Source organism: Limulus polyphemus, unplaced genomic scaffold, assembly GCF_000517525.1.
Source record: "Limulus polyphemus unplaced genomic scaffold, Limulus_polyphemus-2.1.2 Scaffold498, whole genome shotgun sequence".
In the NCBI taxonomy this organism is placed as follows: domain Eukaryota; kingdom Metazoa; phylum Arthropoda; class Merostomata; order Xiphosura; family Limulidae; genus Limulus; species Limulus polyphemus.
In genome coordinates, this window is record NW_013666108.1 from 256,784 (window position 1) to 273,528 (window position 16,745).

Genomic DNA, 16,745 nt, shown 5'->3' on the forward strand with positions numbered 1-16,745 from the left:
TGGGTGGTGATGACTAGCTGCCTTCCCCTTAGTCTTACACTGCTAAATTAGGGACGGCTAGCTCAGATAGCCCTCGTGTAGCTTTGCGCGAAATTCAAAACAAACAAACATGATGTCAACCGCAGTTGAAGGGTTAAGCTCACCATGACTTCTGAATGGGCTTGTGAACAGTTTCCCTATCTTTAATCTTGTATTTGATAATTTATTAGAATTAATGGGCTAGAACTTCATCTTGGTGTAATTTCCTGTGATATATGTATATATATTACTCAGTTTGTTTAAATAATTTCATAATTAGTAATATTATTGAGCTAGAATGGACCATTACTTCTAACAGTTTTACTTGGGCGTAATAACACGTTACTTCCACATGTAACAATACTCCTTTAATATTTCATATCTATAAGGAGCCGGTTTCTCTTTTAATTCGTCTTCATCAACTCTTCTTCTCTCTTTTCTTGCCCCCCCAGTGGCCCAGCGGTATGTCTACGGACTTACACCGCTAGAATCCAGGTTTCGATACCCGTGGTGGGCAGATCACAGATAGCCCAGTGTGTGGCTTTGTGCTTAAAAACAAACAACAAAACAAAACAACAACCCTCTTTTCCAACTACAAAGAATATGTCAATCTCCAAAGAGGCTTAAGTAAATACTTTCGAGATTAATTATCATCTTTGCTTGTTTGCATCAGAACAAAGTCGCATTGTGCTATCTGCTGTGTCCACTGCAGGGAATCAAAGACTATATTTTAGCGTTGTAAGCCCGTAAACTTATCGCTGTCTTACCGGGAGACTATGTGTATTATTTGATTAGGAAAATTTTCAGGATTATTTACTGTTAGTAGTGCGAATCTTTTCTGGATTATTTATTTATTATTATTATTTGATTAGTTACTTATTATTTATTATTCAATATTTACTTAACCCTTATTTACTATCTATATGAATAATTAACAAATGTAATGTACAGAGAGTGTAATTTGCCTCAGTAAAACATCTGCATGCCATGAATCACGAGAAGAATTAAGCACTTCTAGGCTACAACACAGCATGACATATGAGCTTGAAAAGCAAGAAATAAAAATATTTGTTAATCTTAATATTCGATTTATTAACTCTTGAAACAGAACAGTTTCGGGGATCCTACGGAAGTAAATGTAATACAAATAGCGACTCAACCATTTCTGGGAATTTCGTATCCCAGCCCCCTCCCCCAGTGGCACAGCGGTATGTCTGCGGAGTTACAACGCTAGAAACCGGGTTTCGATACCCGTGGTGGGCAGAGCACAGATAGCCCTTGTGTAGCTTTGTACATAAGTAAAAACAAACAAAGAAATCGTATCCCAGTTGGCCTAATGAGCCCTGGTATCAGGCGAAAGGCATCGTCAGCATTGGACATGACAGATATACTATGGTTGACATATGTTTACTCGTACTTCCTGTAAGTTTTTAAATTAACTAAAATTAATCCTGCCCCATGGTGGCTCAGCGGTACTAAGCTTGACGGCTTATAGCGTTAAAGTTTGGGGGTTTGATATATGCAGTTGGAACATTATAGATAGTCCATTGTGCAGCTTTGTGCTTAACACCAAGAAACATAATTTGCTAAAATTACTAATAACTTGTAATATTTGTTATAGAAATAAAAATTCTGCATATGCGAGAAGCCTGTAATTTACTGATCCTACAGTATACATAGTTTTACGAACTCTTGGATTTTTATGAGCTTATTTTTTTTTCTCAACTTGAAACTAGATTTAAAGAACTAAGTATAGTAAGATCTAAGTAAAACTAGATAAGTTTTGCACATAAGTGCTTCCTGAGTATAGTGGTCCCACATTTTGAACTCATATAGTAGAGAAAAAGTAGCTAGTAAGCAACACCCACCGCCAAATGCTGGGATACTATTGTCTGCTTGAATAAAGGGATTCGACCATCACTCTCATAGTTCTCGCACTGCTCCATAGTGCGGAGCGCGTTTTTGCGGCAACGGATCACGAATCATGGGATTCGCAGTTCTGACACGTTAAGTACTAGGCTACGCCTGCCCGTTAATTTCTATACAAATGTATATATACATCCGAGTATACGGTGTACAAAAACTTAAGCCGCTAAGATCCACACTTAAGAATTTCACACATTTGAAAAAGAGAGGCCATGTAAATCATTAAATCTATAGAACAAGATTTTCTCACCTATTACGTTATTCGGCCCTGGATCATATATATATATATCTATAAAATCACTTACAGAACTGAACAAAAAATTCCAAACTTAACACCAATAATATCTCATAACTTCAACTTCGAAGAAACACTTTGATACTCAATACTTTAATCATTATGTTTTAGAAAGCTTGTCTATTTAGAAACCTGATAACTTTTATTGTCTACTCCCTTAAAAAATGTTATTAACACAATAAGAAACAGCAACACTAGCTCACAGCATTATATCTTATGTACAAAACTTAATCCCAGCAAGCTCAACCATAAAAAGTGAACTATATAACTAAAGCTTGTCTATTTAGAAACCTGATAACTTTTATTGTCTACTCCCTTAAAAATGTTATTGACGCAATAAGAAACACCAACACTAGCTCACAGCATTATATCTTATGTACAAAACTTAATCCCAGCAAGCTCAACCATAAAAAGTGAACTATATAATAATGCGTGTAAATAGTTTATACACGTGTCTCGATATAATTATTTTGCAATTAAATATAATTTGTTTTTTTCATCAAAAATTACAGTAGCCTTCCCTTACTTGGCATGCTCTGCTGTGTTTTATCCAGAAAGCAGTTGGATCTTATTTCCTATTTTCTGGCTTGCTCTCAATGAATGATGTGCTGATAGCTCATTATCCGTCCGATGTTAGCGGTCTCATATGTCACGTGTTTCCGCGATAAGTGATGTACAACATAATTACCACATGACAATTGCCAGGAACATAGGTTCTAAATAACTTGCTGTAATCAAATACTGAACAAAGCGAAGGGGAAAGCCTACGCGCATACACCAACGATTAAAGCACGTGAATGATGATGAATCCGTATTTTTGGGCTCGAGGACTGTCTTTATGGACAGTATTTCCAGACAAATAATGAGTTTAAAGCGGCTCTATACAAATGGATTCGCAACATCACACCTGCATCTGAACATACTGGTATATTGAAGCTCAAGAAACCATGCAGGAAATGCTAAACGGGGACTATGTTGAGAAGCTATTTCTGGTTTCCCACATTCTCAAAGACATTAATTTGCGTTTGTTGGCTGTATTCTGATGATAATATGAAATAATAAAATCCCGTCTACCCCACTGTATATGTCTCTGGTATATTATTATGAAGTAATTTTAGCTATTATGGATATACTTTTTTTTCAAAATAATGGTTATTATTATGTTGACTACTTAATCGTCTATACATTATTACCACTAACATGTTTTTTTTTTTACTTAAACATCTAATGCTTTTCTTTTTATCTTCAGAATGAAAGTACATCTTAATGACAAATAAAACATTTTATATCTGCAATGAACATCAAACGAAAGCAACGGAATAGATTAATATTGTTTTTATCCTACCTTTACATACTGATCGCTGTCTCATCTTAAGTCATAGATTTTTGTTTCACCACTTTCTTTTTAGATATAAGGTGGATCTAATATAGTGCTGTATGCTCAACATCATGCTATCGCTCGTGAGATGAAGAGAACTGCATTTTACTTGGCTTAATATTTCTCTCTCCTTCTCCAGAAACTCATGAAATAAACTTTATTTTCATTTCCATCCTACTGTTTTGCGGCCATATTTCATCTCGACAGTTACGCTGATTAGAATCTGAGGTCAACAATCGCATTTATTTAACATTCACTAGACACACCTCAAGTGATTTTCGATAATGACTCCTCTACGTTCGTAAGAACAATAGAATTTTCACAGCTTATTTAGCGCTTTTGGTATGAGGAATTGAGGAGGGATTCCGTTGTCTATCGTCATTCGACCTCAATCTAATGAATTGACTATATCAGCATGAAAAAAAGGTTCCTGTTGTGTTTAACTCTTCAAAATTTGGAGAAAATTGTCGCTAGTAATATGAAACATCGATTGTTTTTTCGTTTTCATTAAAAGTAAATAGTTTAAACAAATGTTTTAGGAATTGGGGCAAGAAAGTGAAATAATCTTGGAAGAACCAGGCCCTCTGTGGGGGTTCCTGTCGCTACAGGCCTGGGTCCTAGCCCCTAAGAAAATGATGATGGCACATCAGGAAAAGTATGGCCTGAGGGCCCTGTAGACTTGTGTGGTCGATTAAAAAAAAAGCAGGAAGTTTTTTTTCTTTCTGGGCAGGTGAAATTACTGAATAAAAGGGGTCAATGCAATATCCCTCACCACCGTGACGAAACAGCAGTATTTTTACGAAAAACTAATTTCACACTTTATGTTTACAGAAAAACGAAGAAACAGAAATTTATTGTTAGTAAGTTCTAAAAAAATAATTTGTGAATACTAAAAACTTATAGTGGCTTATAACGTACAATCATGAGATCGATCCTTGCATTGGGCAAAGCACAGATAGCCCATTGCGTAGCTTTGTGCTGAAGAACAAACAAACAAACTTGAGAATGTGGCACCATGAGTAAATTTATACAAATCCGAAAGTAGCAGCTCAAAACAAAAATATCACCAAGAATGAGAAGCATTTTGGAATTGGTCTTCTTCTTTTTTTTTTTTAGCCGCGGCATAACGGCTCATAGAAAGACTCTGAGTTTTATCAAGTACAAACTTTTAGCTCATAGCTCCATCTCTTGACCGATTTGAGATCTAATTACAGCCGCAGCTATTGAGGATTCCCTTTTCTTTTATTTCCCCCCCTAGACTTCCGGGAAAGCTTGTCTACAACAGTAAAATTGAATGCTACAACAAAAGGTCTGACATCCTTCAGTGGCATCTATATTTAGATATATTGGACATATATAATGACATATGATTATTCGACGAAGTTTTCAGTCTTTGTCCATCTCAGGCATGATAGGTTTATCACAGTGGCATCTAATAGTTATGTTGACTTAAACGTGACCGTATTAAGTTATTTTAAGTATTTAACTAGTTGGTTCATTTTTTTTTTCTCCGAGATAACGTTTTCTTGCGATCTTTACTTTATATTAAGTATTCTGATAATTAATATATATTTTTCAGGGATAAAGTTTTCCGCATGAATTTAAAGAACGTCAACCGCACTCATTGTGAGGTAAGTGGTTTGTTCTGTTTTAGTTCAAAATTGGTTACCTGAAACTTTGCCTTTAACTTATTCCTACAAATTTAAAAATCCACACACCGTATTATAAAACTTTTAATTTGGTTTGAATGTTAATGATCACCGTAATAATTCATTCTATAAGTGATTGCACGTTTTTTTGTTTGTTTATTTGTTTTGTTTTTACGTATTCCCAAATGAAAATTGGAAAGAAAACAAAACAAAATACTTACTGCTATCGGCATAGTTTTATGTTTTGCCCTGATATTGGCATAGTTTTATGTTTTGCCCTGCTACAGCATAATTGTATGTTTTGCCCTAAGAACTCCAAAACATTTTCCTACGTTCTGGTCGTTATGTTACTGAACACGCTCCGCAGTTTAAGCTATGGGCGCGTTATAAAAGTGAGAGTGCGTGTGTGTTTTTTTTTCTTCCGAGGGGAATTGAACCCCTGATTTTAGCGTTGTAAATCCCCAGCGGTGGACAAAAGTGAGAGTCAAACCCGTTATTCATATCATATAGCCAGACAAATTCTTTGTGGTGATGGGTGCTGTTGTCACTTGCTTTCTCTCTGGCAGTAGGTCAAACTTAGGAACAGCTATACCAGGATCTCAAGAATCTCTAACCTGAACTTATAGCTCACTTTCTCATAAAATGTCTTTCTGGTTGGAAATTCCATTTTTAAAATTCTATCACAAAAAAAATTCTCATCGTCAGCATGATTTTATTAAGATGCAGATTACTTTAAAAAGTAAATTAGATGTAGAATATGTGCTTAGGACCTGTGAAAGATAATTATTGGATATAGGGCATATATTATAGACAAACATTTTAAAAGTCTCCTCACCATATCACATGTACATATACATTTTATTTTTTATTTTTAGCTCTACTTCGAGATAGTACAGATTATATGTCATGATTTTCAACATTTTATCAGTGTAAAAATGTTGTATTTATTATTTAAAATCCATTAGATTTTCTAAGTTATTTTCTTTAAAGGGAATGCTGATTATGTGTTATTACGTGTTTATGCCTTTTCCCATGGAAGGGGTCATTCTTCCACCATTCCTTCTTCTGCTCAACCCCCCCCCCCCCCCCACACACACACCCGCAAGATGTCGCTCTTGGAGGCTGCCTAGGTCGCCTATCCCTGGGACTAACACTGTACGGGCTGTTTTCACGTGGTGAGCAGAGCACAGATAGTCCATTGTGTAGCTTTGTGCATAATTACAAACAAACCTGTTACTTGAACTCTGATCAAGATGTTTTTACATGGTAAACATAAAAATACAATTGATAGTAAAACGTAATTCACCTAATTTCATTAGAATGTTTGCTGCACTGAAAATGAAGCTGCACGACTCAACTTTTTCAGTGTATAAATAATAATTTATCTCTCACTTTACCTTGAAAGAAAATAATTTACTACTGGCACTCTGTAAGATATTTAGGTGAAGGTGGAGGTTTCTCCCGATAAGGCAGGTTGTACCCGCCGCAGAGGACGAACAGAAATTGAGTTGTCTTTTTTTTTTTCGTCCCTCCGAGACGTCTAATTGCAGCTAATTGACTAAAGTAATTTCTTACTTCACGTTCGAACCGTTAATCCCTAGGGAAAGAACGATCATTTCAAAGATGAATTGGAGTTACGAACTTCAAAATAATTCATCTCTTTGTCAGCTTCTGAAACAAATTTTTATCATGCCCTCAAAAACAAATTCGTTCCCACGAGAAAAGAAACGCATTATGAGTTCGCACACACATGTACATATATATATATTCCACAAGTGATAGGTTAACTTTGTGCTATTGTTTACTCACATCTGCATTACGATATTTTGTAGTATCTCAATTACTGTAACTTTTCTTTTCTGGACAAAAATTACAAAATATGGTTTAAATTGTTGTATAGATAAAAAATTTACGTGGTCTAATAAGTATCGGTCAAACGGTTTTCGCCCAATAAAAAGTCTTTAACTGAAGCGTAAACCACGTATTTTTCTTTTCTTGACAACTATTTTACCTATTTCTTTGTACCTTTGACTTTTGTCATGCTGTATTTACGTTTACTTTCTATTCGAGTTATGTTTTAGGAGGTTCATATTGATTCGGTATATTTATATAAGATTTCATTTTACTGTCAAGTAAACCCAATATAGCAACTTTTTTGTCATCTTAACTGTTGTGTTTCGCTTTAAAATATAAAATAAAAAGACGGAGACAACGAAACACAAATGATAGATTTAATCAACTCTGAAAATGGAATTAGAATATCACGTGGCGATGGTAAGGTACAACTATTTGAGCTGTTCTCAAACTGTGGTTAGTCTGTAACGTGGTGAAGGTATACCTTCAGATGCTAGATTCCAACAACACCAGAAATAAAGGGTTTATTATGCGGTATGAAAATAATTATCTACTGACACCGTTATGTGAAGAACACGAAAAATTGGCAATAAATGTATAGATGAACTAAAGCGATTCTGTAAAAAAAAACTGTTAAATCTAAAAAATGATGAAGGTAATATAAAGCATTACTGTAAAAACCGTTAATCTAACAAATAGTGAAGGTGAGCTAAAGTATTACTGTAAAAACTGTTAATCTAACAAATAGTGAAGGTGATCTAAAGCATTACTGTAAAACTGTTAACCTAATAAATAATAAAGACGAGTTAAATCATTACTGTAAAAACTGTTAATCTAACAAATAGTGAAGGTGATCTAAAGCATTACTGTAAAACTGTTAACCCAATAAATACTGAAGATGAGTTAAAGCATTACTGTAAAAACAGTTAATCTAACAAATAGTGAATGTGATCTAAAGCATTACTGTAAAACTGTTAACCTAATAAATACTGAAGATGAGTTAAAGCATTACTGTAAAAACTGTCAATCTAATAAATATTAAAGATGAGTTAAAGCATTACTGTAAAAGTTGTTAATCTAACAAATACTGAAGATGAGTTAAAGCATTAATATAAAAACTGTTAATCTAACAAATAGTGGAGGTGATCTAAAGCATTACTGTAAAACTGTTAACCTAATAAATACTGAAGATGAGTTAAAGCATTACTGTAAAAACCGTTAATCTAACAAATACTGAAGATGAGTTAAAGCATTACTGTAAAAACCGTTAATCTAACAAATAGTGAAGGTGATCTAAAGCATTACTGTAAAACCGTTAATCTAACAAATAGTGAAGGTGAGCTAAAGCATTACTGTAAATACTGTTAATTTAACAAATAGTGAATGTGATCTAAAACATTACTGTAAAATTGTTAACCTAATAAATACTGAAGATGAGTTAAAGCATTACTGTAAAAACTGTTAAACTAACAGTTACTAATGATTAATAGATAAATGATATAAAGGTAAGTAAAAGGCGCCGATATCCAGTAAGTACTGAAGGAAGAACTAGCCTGACAAGTGGCGTGAATGAGGCAAAATATTCATTAACCTGATCCATTCACGGAAGGAGTTAACCTACAAACTAGCATTTATAACAAAGAGCTACTACTATTGACATTAAAAATTTTAAAACGTATCCTTTTTCATGAGGTGATGCATTTTTTACTGTTGCTGCTGTAATGCATTGCATTTATCACAACAAAGGCAAAGGCAGTATACAATAGCTGGTTTGTTGTGTAGTTGGAACTAATGGAAGCTAGCTAGAAGGTAAGGTAAATGGTCTTTTGTCCCACCATGCCTCAGAGGCACATGTTTTATTCATACTGTCATCACATGCATAAGCTCAGCTCGAGTAATCAAACGGGCTGGCTGATTTATGCACATGCGTACACCTGGGGTATTGTGTAGTTCTCAAATAATGGGTTTCGTCATGCAAGCTTTTCTGTTTCTTGCATGAACTTCCGTTGTATCGTCTAGTTTATTGAGGACAGGCCCGACTCATTCTGGTTTCAGGGTGGTGGTCTGAATTATTCTGGGGGTCTCGACGTCTTTATTAAGACAGAAGTCATAATTCGGAAGTACAGACTTGGCTTTAACACCAAAACAGAGGCTATTGTTTTCTATAACACTATTTGGATAGGTTGTATTCCCACAGTTTGTTCACGTATGAACTGCCTACTTATCTATCATCCTTGGTTGAATTATTTAAGTGGTAATGGACACGTTGTGATATATTTATTAAAGTAATTTTAGATAATTTTTAAACCCACATGATGGGTACACACATTTACCTATTCATAAAGTGAGATGATGTCCTTTTCAGCCTGAACCGGAGATGAGTCTTATGGAAGATATCTCAGTATATTAACGAAAACTAAGTCAATTTGATACGTTACTTCATAATGCGGAAATCATGTAAACGTTTGTCGTTAGTATATTGATTTAACAGGCAAATTTTAACGAAACCCCCGGATTGTAAATCCGAAGGTTCATGGCTCGGGTCCCATTACCCGAAAAACCTTGGAGCCGTGGATGCGATATTAGGGTGACGGTCAAACCCTACAATTCAATCAGACACGAGCGCCCCAAGAGTTAGTAGTGTTTGTTTGTAGTTAAGCACAAAGCTACACAAAGGGCTATCTGTGCTCTGCCCACCACGGGTATCGAAACCCGGATTCTAGCGTTGTAAGTCCAAGTTAATAGTGAATGCTATTGACTAGCTGACGTACCCCTTGTCTATCAGTTAAAATTATGGACTATTATTATGCAAATAGCCCTTGTGTAGCTTTGCGCGAAAATTGTAATGAAACTATAAACCAATAACCGAAACGAATCGGTTCAAAGGTTAATTGTTTACGATTATGCCGGATAACTTATCCGATAATAATGGTCAAGTTTATATTTAAAGCATTTTATGTTTGGAATTATTTCTTATCAAAATGATTTATAAACAAAGAAAATTGCATCATCCAAAGAAAAAAAAGAAGATATATTTCTTTTATAAATTGGATTTTTTTACGTAAGTTAGTGGGATGTCATAATTTTAAACATAATTTTAAAAGCAGTACGTCTGTTTTCTTAAGGGAAATATCCTAGTGAACATACAGAATACTGTAACATACCTGGTTTTTTGTTTAAAAAAAAGAGTTTAAAGCGTAGGAGTAATTTCATAAAAAGTCTTGATTTTTATCCTTATTAGTTAAAATATTTATAACAGAGGACATATGTGAAAGGAAAGCTATTTTATTCGTTTGAATTTTTATTAAGATAAGTATACATTATGTACGTGTTTAAAGTTTAAAATATTTGGTACACCCAAGTTAGGGGGGTTCGGATCCCCGTCCCACCAAACATGCTCGCCCTTTCAGCCGTGGGGGCGTTATAATGTGACGGTCAATCCCACTATTCGTTGGTAAAAGAGTAGCCCAAGAGTTGGCGGTGGGTGGTGATGACTAGCTGCCTTCCTTCTAGTCTTACACTGCTAAATTAGGGACGGCTAGCGCAGATAGCCCTCGTGTAGCTTTGCGCGAAATTCAAAAACAAACAAACAAACCCAAGTTAGGTGTCATCTCCTGTCTGTTAAAAACAAAGTTCTATAGTTTTTATTTTTTTATAGATTACTCCTAAGAGACAGAAATGGAGAAACTAGAAAAATTGGTCTTAGAATCAATGTCATTTGCTGATTCTAGGAAACCTCTTATGTGAGGTATATCGGTATTGAGATTATTATTATTATTTAAACAACAAAAGGAAAAACCGCTATGGTGTTGGAATTATTTATTACAAGACGAGGACACTGTATCGAACCGGATCATGAATGTTATAAGTTTGGGTAATCGTGTAAATCCTTTTTTAAAATCAGCTTTTTTTTATATTTTGTTATAATCTTAAATTTTCATGTCACCAGTTGTTGCTGCTGTTTGATGCCCTTAGTATTAGAATATTTAATTCCACCATTAGTGGAATTCTTTAAACAAGTACAGGTACTCCTATTTGCCAAAATCTGGCCACATACTTCACTATTCAAAGTGAACTGCTAAGTACTAGTACAGAAATAATGGAACTCAGTACTGGCTTCTATCTAATACAGAAGCTGTATTCCAGCTGAATATCAGAAGAGTTTTACTCCGATATTAAAATAACACGCATGAGCAAATCTTAAAACGTACTTCAAAGAGAGAGAGGCACGTAGGAGGTGGATCACGAGAAAGATAGAAGAATATTGATATTACAATGTCAGGAAGTTTAAAACTTCTCGTAATTATTGGAGATAAAATGCACGAGACTTATAGAAGAATTACAACGTTGATATCAACGTAAAGTAAGATCATTCCTCGTATCTCGCTAACTCAATACTTACCACCACTTCTGTTTAGTTTTCCTAAATGAAGGCTTCTGACAGTGACAGCTTCAGGCCACTCTGCTGTAGATGTGTATATCAAGTTTTTTCAAATTAAATCCGTTGACGTGATGTAGCTTCCCTGTTCGTGAAGCGTTGACACTGACCTAGGTTTTTATATTAATATCCTGCTGTTCAATTACCTTGTGTGTAAAGCATGTTATCATCTCCCAGGTTTTCATTAACATTATTTCTAGACATCCGATATTTTTGTAGTAAACGGTATACTGGGGACTGGTTACGGTTTAAACTAACACAAAAACATTGTACCTAACGTACGAGTGTGTATGTGTATCCGCCATCTTTTTGTCCTTTCGACAATAATAGCGGTTTTTAAAAATTACCACGGCAATGAAATGAGATATTCATATATTTCAGACTGGGCGTGACTCAGGATTAGCATCTCTAGAGTAGAATACGAAGGTTTTTGGTTCGTGTTCTGTTCTTACAAAAACATTCTCCATACTTTAGAAAGGTAGGTGCTCTATAAGAGTGACAGTCAAATCTCTCTATTCGATCAGATAAAAGTAACTCAACATGGGTGCTGTTGACTAACTGCCTCCACTCTAGTGTATCAGGGACGGTCATGTGCAGAAAGCCTTTCTGTAGCTTTGTGGGAAAGTTCTAAACAAGCAATCCAACTATTCATTCGAGTCTCTCTTCATCGTTAATTTTCTTATTTTGAGAACGTGCATAAAACAGGATGTTAATGATTAGCCGACATGTTGAAGACTCCTTGACTCTTTTAGTACTTTAAGTATGCCTTTTACGCTACAGAAAGAAGTGAGCTGTAGCCTCTTTTAATATCTTCTCTGAAGACAACTGAAAAGTATCATAATTAAAGATCAACGAAGCTCAATAATTCTACTCTCATGTCTTCCTTCAATATAAACTTTGTTGAAAATGTACTGTTTAAATACTTTAAAGAATCCTTAATAGTAAAGCCACTTCTATTTAAATCTGTCGATCGCTCTTTTGGCTAATGTTTAGACAGCAGAAAGTTATGCAGAAATTATAGTCGAGAGCCAAATCCACTGGGTTTTATGTAACTAACCTGAACATTATGTAGTCCAGCTTACTGGATGATAAAAATCTGCTTACACTGCAAGTCATTTCTACTGGAATAGACTATTCAGAAGTCATTTTACATTGTTCCCACATTTAACAGTCCACTTCTTGGCTGGCTGATCACCTCCTAACTCTTCCTGTCTAGGTTTTCCTGAAACTAATCCCCCTCTTAACATGTCTCGTCACTGATCACTGATGTTTAACGAGCCATGTCAGACTTGTTCATCCAACTCCCCATGTGTCTAGTCTTCAAGATACAGTTTCTTTGGCTGACTTAAAACGCAAACACGGACTTCAGCTTCAGCAATATATATATATATATACTAGCTGAGGGTACTTGTAAAGGAAGCAAAAATTGTATAAAGTACAATGTTAGATAATGTCCCCTTCCATCTTTCTCTTGTTATTAAATCCTTAATGACTTCATTAGACGCTAATTGTATGCTCTGCTTTTTGGAAGGTAGTAATTAACTAATTTAAGTGATTAAGTATTTGTTTCTTTAAATTCAAAGTCAAAAGTCTATAAAAACAAGTGGAAATGTGCCACAAAAAACCCATGTACACCATCAGACATTTTCCAATTACCATCTACATTTACGGTAATCAAGCCAGCCAACTCTGGATAGTGGATTTTAATATACACACACGTATATAATAGATCATCTTTATAGTTGTAACATAAACGACATGCATGAGCATTTCTGATTGTAGGCTCTGATGCTTTATACTTCGCCCAATTACTTTACTACATGTGCTGAACTTGTAATTCTAATTATGACGTCATAAATATAAACAAGCACACGACCCCTGAATCTCTAAAACATCATAACTGACCATCTAGTAACATTTTAACTAAAATGTATGATAAGATTTAAGCTATTTATTAAAATTCTGTCTAACTTTTAGTGTAAACAGGTGACATTTTTGTAAATATTTTGTTACTTGTCTAACTGGTACTTATGTTAATAGACGTGAAGATCCTACCGATTAAATTTAATGTCGTGAAATCTTTACAATATAAATGTTTATTTTAAGTATTTAAAACTGCAAATGTTTCAACTCTTAGGAGGAAGTCATTTTCGTTTTATATTTACATTGTAAAACTATCTATGGTATTAAATTACGGGAACCTGGTTGCTAGTACCATTTTACTCACTGATATCATTGTTGTCCGACAGTTTTAAAATATCTTGTGAAGCCTTTTCTTTATATCATGGTTACCTAACCTGTGCTTTTATTGAGTCGTAAAATCACAGAGGTTTGGAGAATGCAAAACTAAACATTAAACGTGGAAATAAAATCAGAGAATTCAATGAAGTGACATATTTTTTTATTGTTCATTAAACGACTTCACGGTTCATAGTTTGCTTTTAGTTTACAAAACTTGTAAATTGATTACAATCAAACAACATTGACTTTACACAAAAAGGAAAGAGCCAGGAAACTTGTCAATTTGTGAAAGCGCCATTCAGGACCTCAAGCAAAACCATCAATCATTCGTTACTGCATTTAGATAAACAGTTAGTGCAGCATGTAAAAAAAAAATACCAGAAATAAATTATAAACTGCTCAGAAGAAGAAAAGCGTTATTGATGTTGTTCTATTATATGGAGTGATTATGTAAGATGATTTTATTGTATTAGAAATAGCATTTTTTTTTAGGTTTCCCTGTAGTGAGTTGTTCGCCTGATTTTATAGCATAGTATATCAGTGGTTTTCAAATTTTATGAAGCCATGGAACCCTCTTATTTCATTCCTTCCGTCACGGAACCTCAACCCTTAAACCGCCCTTAAAGCCTCGTTAGAAGTCGTGTTGTTTTTCTCTCTTATCCTGCGTAGAAACATGTTGGGACAGCGGTAAGTCTTCGGATTTATAACGCTCAAATCAGGGGTTCGATTCCCCTCGGTGAACGCAGCAGATAGTCCAATGTAGCTTTGCTATAAGAAAACACACACCGTAGGAATATTTCTTATTTCGTAACTGTGTGGAGAAGACTAACGCGTGATTTTTAAAAGTACATTTGGTCCCTGACGGGTTAACACTCAATAACTGAAAAAAAAGAAAAAACATTACTTGTCAAAACTTTGTGAGGAATCTCTGATGACCCTTCGAGGAATCCTGGGGTTCCAGTAAATATAGTTTAAAAACCACTGCCGTAGAAGAACCAAGACTGACAGAATTTGAACATGACTGTACTAAGGTCGAATTCAGACAAAGACATCATATGTACAGAAAGTGTCACTTTCTTAGCTTCACCCATTAAATTGGAGTTTATTATTCCGTGATCATTCTGTATTCCAGCATAGGGATGTCGACAAACAATTTCAGAAGGTCAAGGTCAGCTTCCAGGTCAATATGATGCAACAGAAAGAGTTTAAAATTGAAGTAACTAAGAAAGTGTGACATTCCTAAGGTAATGGTATAAAGCATTCAAAAGTGGACTTCTAAAGACAACTAAAGTCTAGAAATTTCTTGAATTTGGGTAACGTACAATTAAACTTGTAGAAGGCTAGGTTGGTATTAAGATAAATAATACGACAGTATCGTTACATTTTTGTTAATGTTACTTTGTGTGATTGGGTAGACCTAGTGAAAAGGAAGTAATGAATAGCAAGTTCACTCCTGATGATTCTTCTTCTCAAGCCTGTTGATTGGATTGTACTGTTTTTTTCTTATCTTTTTTTTTCATATGAATGCTCACTGAGGTTTTGTTCCATACGTGTTACAAAAGTGATTTTCTTGTACTTTTTTTTTTTGATGTTCCATTTTTGTACAGACTTGTTAAACAATACACCTCTAATTCTAGGCTTCTATAGGTTTGATTTGGTTTGAATTTCGCGCAAAGACACAAGGGCTATCTGCGCTAGCAGTCCCTAATTTAGCAGTGATAGACTAGAGGGAAGGCAGCTAGTCAACCCCATCCACCGCCAACTCTTTGACTACTCTTTTAACAAAATAGTGGGATTGACCGTCACATTATAACGCGCTTCTGATATTTTAATGATATATTGTTAATAGACGTGGGTATCCCACTGATTAAATTTAACGTCGTGAAATCTTTACAATATGAATTTTTATTTTAATTATTTAAAACTGCAGATGTTTCAACCCATAGGAGAAGGCCATTTTTATTTTACGTATACATTGTAATATCATCCATGATATTAAGTGGTCACTTTCAATTTCATTCTCAACAGAGTGTTTCTGAATTCCTCGCAAAATTAAACACGGGCTGTCTGAGAGTAGCCGTCCTTAATTGTGAATTGAAAGAGTAGATCAGTGTTTCCCAAAGTGGGAGCCGCGGCCCCTCTGGGGGCCATGATGCTTTTTCTGGGGGACCGCCAAATATGGGCCGAAAAAAAAAGATGGTTAATTAATTTTAATTATAAATAAACTAAAAGGCGATAAAAATTATGCTGAATTAATTAACTGATACAGTATGTCGAAAAGAGATGCTATTGTTTTTACTACGGCACTGTTTGTCAATCAGCATGCTAAAGTAGTGGGGGGACATTTTAAGGCATTTTTATAGGTTGGGGGTCCTCAAAGTTTTTATTCACATCAAGGGAGCCTCAGACTAAAGGAGTTTGGGAACCACTGGAGTACATGAATCGCACTTTCTCACCAGATAATAAGAATGACGCTGGAATGTTTGAAGCTGTATACACTTATGTGTGTGTGTTAACTTCACATCTAATTATACACCGTATGATGTTATATAGAGAAGTACACTGTTATATTGTTTGTTTTACTATGCATTTTAATAATTAAGCTGAAAATATAAGTTATTAGCAGTGGAAATTAGCTAGTTGTTTCCGATACGAAATCTGGAATTAGTTATGATAGACCGTCTGGTGAATTATAGTGTATGAATATTATACTGTGGCTTAGCGATATACCGTCTGGTGAATTGTAGTGTGTGTGAATATAATACTGTGGCCTAGCGATATACCGTCTGGTGAATTATAGTGTATGAATATTATACTGTGGCTTAGCGATATACCGTCTGGTGAATTGTAGTGTATGGATATTATACTGTGGCTTAGCGATACACCGTCTGGTGAATTGTAGTATGTGAATATTATACTGTGGCTTAGCGATACACCGTCTGGTGA

At 34.9% G+C, this 16,745-nt stretch overlaps 1 pseudogene; it reads left to right on the top strand.

Annotated features, from left to right (window-relative positions):
• Window positions 1-16,745, top strand: part of LOC106458662 — an 87,512-nt pseudogene that overhangs the window by 27,534 nt on the left and 43,233 nt on the right.